The following is a 6,000-nucleotide window of genomic DNA, read 5'->3' as shown; positions in this document are numbered from 1 at the left end:
TCTGTTGATACATAAAACTGCTAAATGTTGTAAAAGCAAGGCTGTGTTTACTGTACTATAAAGCATTAAGCACAAACAAACAAAAATAAATAAATCAAACAAACAAAAATAAATAAATAAGTGTGTTGGTGAAAAAGAGAGAAGCAAATGTCAATCATTCTAGAAAATAACTAAAGGCCAGTCTGTGTGTGTTTTGTAAAAAAATAAAATAAATACACAATTATAACAAAAATTGTAATAGAAATAACAAAGCAAACAAACAGATACTACTACTACTACAACAACAACAACTACTACTACTACTACTACTACTACTAATAATAATAATAATAACAATAATAATAACAATAATTGGCCATGACTTTATTATATATTTATTATATATTGTTCAGGCTAGATTTCCCCCTGTCCAGAAGAAATTATTATTATTATTATTATTATTATTATTATTATTATTTAAAGAACGCATTCATCCTCCAGAGGGCGCCAAAACATCACTCTCGAGCCTGCGCGTGTCCAGCATGAATGCGCATGCGCAGTATTCCGCTCGGTTGCCAGGGGATACCGGCTGCAGTTTCGCGCACAGAAACCCCACCAAAACATGCATTTGATTTTCGCAATGTGTTTTCTAATAAATTTATATATAATTGTGAAGTTAGTTTAGTTTACTTTTCAACGTCACTATAAATTGAAATATTTCGAATATTTTATCATGTATCATATAATTTTCTTTCGTTATTCCAAACTTTAAAAACATGCAGTCATATACGATGACGTGGTTTGTTATGTCCTGTTTCGGTATCAACCTATTGGTGCTAGAGTTCGGTTTGGTGTAATCAAGTTGCATCTTCTCCTCATGATTAGTGGGTTTCCTCCAGATACTCCAGTTTCTCTTATGTATTGTAGGCTTATTGATGGTTCCAAATTGTCTGACGTATATGAGTGGATGCGTGAGTGTGTGTGCAGTTCTGAGTTGCAAGAGGTTGGCAGCGTCCCTTTCCCTTACAGAAATAAATTCTGCACAAAAGCATACGTCATTACAGCCAACTATTAGTTCGAATGATGGTTTAAGATGGGTAGGTAAACAGATATATCCAAGAGACCTTTGGAGGTAATCTATGTACACATGGAGTACAATACACATGGGTGTACAATAATATTTTGCATGAATATTAAGCCAAAGTTTTTATTTATTTATTTATTTATTTTTATCGGTTTGGTGTAACCAAGTTGTTACTTTTTAAAATCTTGACATTCGTGTTCTCTTGTAAATTTTAAGAATCCCCATCTCTACACGGCCCGTAGGAACAGTATAATTAAAACGGCCTCAGTAATAGAAAACCTCACAGTTCACCTGGAGGTGATGTTGTGGATGCTTTTTGTGATATTTTTGCTTCCCCTGTATGATCGTCACCTGTGTATCAGGACAGAGCATAGTGGTGTCATACATAAGCATAATAAACATAAACCTTGTCTCTCTTTTTTTTTTTTATGTCTTCGTTTTGACACAGATCCGTCCACTCGCTATCCCTCCTGGCAACTTATGTTTCAGATGACCTCAATCTGGGAGCAGACCTTATCTCCAGGGACGACTTTCTGGTGACAGAATGGTGGCTCCACCCTTAGGGGATAAAACGGATATGGGATTGGTTTGGCAGATTGATCTCGCCTCATCCAGAAACAACATGCCTGCTATATTTCTCTCTGCTGGATCACAGACTGATGCACACAGATAGACAAATGTCTCTCTCATTTCCTACTACATGAGTTACTCCCCAACACAGTAAAGAGGATGCATCAAGAGGGCCGGTCTTACATTCTCTGGGTTCTGCAATAACCAAGGAAAGCATAGTAAGGAGAAATAAACAAGGAAGCAGTGGAGACGTCTGCTGTAGTGAGCCCCTGTCTTGGGAAAAGTCCTTGGGATCAGTCAGCTTTTCTTGTGGCCATGTGAAATAAGTCAGATAGGTCTGCCGGAGCAGGTGGGATTGGTCAATAATAATAACTTTGGTAATAATGGGATTAAAAATCTGCATGCACATTTAATCAATTTTGTAAGTTATGGTGATTTAAGAATTCTGTAGAGTTATATTCACTTATTCATTCATTTCCTATATTGCTTATCTTGGACAGCGTCACAGGGAACTCCAGGTACGCAAACCCACAAATCAAACCTTTGACCATGGAGGTGCAAAGCGACAGTGCTAACCACTGGTCCACTGTGCCACCAGTAAAGTGTTGATATTGCTATAATAGTGTTAGGCTTTTTATTTGGTTTACCTGATTGTTTTACATTTTCAGTGCATTAAATTGTTAAAACTTTGACTTTATTAAAAAACAAATTTTACTATAAACAAAAAAAACTGCAGAATAGTTTATAAAATCACAAAACTCAAGAATCCAACGAAGTGCACTAAACTAATTCGCCTGTGTGTGGCGCTGTTTCCGGGTCACTTTTAACACGCATAAGCCGAGTGCACTTGAGCCAGCGGCCAGTGTGGAAATTAGGACAGGGCCAGGGACACACAGAGCGAGTTTCCCTCTGAGGCAGCGGCGAGCGGGTGAGTGAGTGAGTGAGTGAGTGTGTGTGTGTGTTCCTCACACAGCTCTCTGTCTGGAGTGACACACACGCCTCCAGTCTTCACGACTGACTATAATTAAAACTCACATCCTTGTTTAAAATCAGCTACCCGTTGCCGCAATTGTTAAAAATAAAAGCGCGCGTCTGACAGTTACTTGAAAGTGCAGACTGTATGTGTGTTGTGTTTTATTTAGTCGTCTTTAATGAGAAACAACCTGCTAAAAGAGAAATTTGATTTAAATCTACAGGTTCGATTTGTATTAAAATCAAAGTATTTAATGAAGGTCCTGTTGGTTTGCCTGAGGTTTTAATGACTTACCCAAGTTAGTGCTTAGACTGAACCTGACAGTGTGGATCCAGTCTTTACCGAGAGGAACCCGAGACATCTGCTAGAGTTATCAGAGGAGAAAGAGCATTCAGCCTGTTATATGCTGCTCCAGTGTTTTTCTCCTGCTGGCTTGCCAGATATTAGAATTTAAACTGGTGCATTAAAAAAAAAACTTCAACACACCGGGCGTTCAAGTCAAACCGGGACTTTTGATAGCCCAGAACACAGTTATGAGAGTAAAGACTAGTTTTATTTCTCTATATTGTCCCCTTCAACACTAATGCACTAACCGAGCGTTTCACTAGTGCTTGGATACCATAAAGATAGAAAGTGTTCTCGGTATGATCAGACTACCTGCTTCACACCTGAAACTCTGCCCTTCCGGAAAACTCCTTTAATAACCCAAATATGTGGAAATAGCTTGAGAATTGAGGTCAGGACTGTATGTTATATTAACTTCCATTCGAGTTCACATAATATGTTATCCGTGGATTTTCAAGGATCAGGCGTTCCACATTGCACATGTGCTTTAAGTTTTGTTCTGAAATCAGGTTTGCATCCTCATATACGAGAAATTATCAAGTCCCGGTTTGACTTGAACACCCTCATAAATATGCTGTAGATCAGTGGTTCTTAAACTTTTTTGCACCCATTGAAATTTTAACAAATATTTCACTGATACCCTCAGCATACATTTAATCCATTCATTGATTGCTTTATTCTGGCCAGGCTTGCTGGAACACTAGATATGGAGTTGGAATTTATTCTCAATATGATGCAGGTCCATATCAGGGCACCAAGCACACAGATTTACACCTTGGGGCAATTTTCCATAGCCAATTTATGTATTGTTGGCACAGTACGACAAAGATTTAGTGGTTATCACTCCCACCTCGCACCTTCAGGTTAAATTTTTTTTTTTATCTTGCCTCTGGATTGTGTTTGTTTAGTTTGCATCTTCTCCTCATGATTAGTGGGTTTCCTCCAGATACTCCAGTTTTTCTTATGTATTGTAGGCTTATTGATGGTTCCAAATTGCCTGTCGTATATGAGTGGATGCGTGAGTGTGTGTGCAGCTCTGGGTTGCAAGAGGTTGGCAGCGTCCCTTTCCCTTATAGAAATAAATTCTGCACAAAAGCATACGTCATTACAGCCAACTATTAGTTCGAATGATGGTTTAGGATGGGTAGGTAAACAGATATATCTAAGAGACCATTGGAGGTAATCTATGTACACATGGGGACAATCTAAATATTGACATAATATGTGACTTATGAATTAAATGTGTACAATAGTATTTTGCATAAGTATTAAGCCAAAGTTTTTTTTTTTTGTTTGTTTGTTTTTATCCTGAATTTTCCATGTGTTATTAAAATTGTCATTAGATATAAGCGGATGTTTTTTTTTTTCCTGTCTACTTGTTTGATGAGGTTTTAGTTAAATTCATTTGATTCCCTATGACCAGCCAAAAAGGCTAATAATTACAAAAAGTGTAAATTACAGGAGTTACTGTATGCTTTAGAGATGCTTTCTTTAAGGACCACGTTTGTGAACGATGCATAAACAGTAGCACACTAATATTGCCTAGCCAATACATAATGCCATATAACATTGTTTGCAGGGGGAAAAAAACAAATAAAGAACCATATGCATGTTACATTTACATTTACATTTAGGCATTTGGCAGACGCTCTTATCCAGAGCGACTTACAAAAAGTGCTTTAATGTTTACATAATTGGATACATACTTACACTGGGTTAACTAGGTTAATAACTAAACTAATAAGCATGTTCCCATGCATCACTTGGTCAAACTCTAACTTGCTTTAATGCTGTGTTTATGTGCTCTGTATTTTAAATATCAGACTAGTTTAGGACCGCTATACTGTAGGTAGTAGGATACTTACGTGCAAAGATTGGAAAACAAGTCTGTACCAAGAGCATGTGAAAGCAGCATGAGGCAACTTCTATATTTGGTTTATTAGTCCAGTTTCAGATATGTGTAGCCGGTATTGATACAGTATTTATACCAAGCACACATTTTCCACCCTCTCTCTCTCTCTCTCTCTCACACACACACACACACACACACACACTCTCACACACACTCTCACACACACTCTCACACACACTCTCACACACACACACACACACACACTTTACATATGCATAATATCACTTGAGGAATTGCTGGCTGGTAGCAGTAAAAGACCAAATGTGTTCTCTGATAATAGAAAATAACTTCATTTTTGTCGCATAGCTTATGATGTTTTAAAGTAACACCCAAAGGTAGTTACAGGGAGTTGATTCTTTATTCCGAGAATTTTACCTTGTCTGCATCAGGCTTGCACATCTGTACAGCATATTTACTGCATCTGGCCTTAAGTATATGAGCCAGAAAGCCAGCTGGACACCAATAAAACCAGTAAAGTTTAAATGTACACAGATCAGCCATAACTTTAAACACTTTAACATAATAACCACCTAGGTTTTAGGTTCCCCTTGTGCCAACGGGGTGGCTCTGGGCCCTTGGAGGCGTGGTTCTATGAGACATCTGGGGTGTGGTATGGTGTCTGGCACAGGGATGTTAGCAGGGGATTTTTTGGGATCAGGGTTGTTTGTCTGGCACATCCCATGGATGCTTGATTAGATTGGGATTTGAGGAATTTGGAGGAATTTGCACTTATTCCAGTGTTTCACTAGTGCTTGGATATCAAGATAGAAAGTATCTCAGTATGCCGGAGCCATGATTGGAATGCCTGCTGCATTTCTGAAATGTTGGCCTCTCAGATACTCCCTTAATAGTGAAAATTGGCTTGGATCGAGGTCAGGACTGTATGCGCTGTATGTGACAATAGCTCCCAGCCGAGTTCCTGGAATGTGCAAACGATGTTGCTTTTAAGGATCAGGATTTGTTCAAATGCTTTACTGCGACTATGAGTCTTACTGTGCTTGAAGTAAAGACTTTTTTGAAATGAGTTTTGCATCCTTATTTATGAGAAATTTTATCACAAGTCCCAGTTTGACTTGAACACCTCATGGCTCCTCGAGACATCTGGGTGAGTGCTATGGTGTGTCTGGGACAGGGATG

The 6,000-nt window shown here is 38.4% G+C and overlaps 1 protein-coding gene across 2 annotated transcripts in view; it reads left to right on the top strand.

Annotated features, from left to right (window-relative positions):
• Window positions 1-1,767: 1,767 nt before the first annotated feature.
• LOC128535599 (1-phosphatidylinositol 4,5-bisphosphate phosphodiesterase beta-4) overlaps window positions 1,768-6,000 on the top strand; it is a 38,260-nt gene continuing 34,027 nt past the window's right edge. The window contains exon 1 of one of the 2 annotated variants that reach the window (XM_053509607.1): window positions 1,768-1,851. The gene's annotated coding sequence lies outside the window, so the exon portion shown is untranslated. Of the gene's footprint in view, window positions 1,852-2,500; window positions 2,562-6,000 lie in introns of those variants that run through there. The other variant, XM_053509606.1, reaches the window with a different exon arrangement.

The sequence above is a fragment of the Clarias gariepinus genome, chromosome 13 (genome assembly GCF_024256425.1).
Source record: "Clarias gariepinus isolate MV-2021 ecotype Netherlands chromosome 13, CGAR_prim_01v2, whole genome shotgun sequence".
Lineage (NCBI taxonomy): Eukaryota > Metazoa > Chordata > Actinopteri > Siluriformes > Clariidae > Clarias > Clarias gariepinus.
The sequence above is the reverse complement of the archived record's forward strand: the minus strand, read 5'-3'. Positions and strand labels throughout refer to the sequence as shown.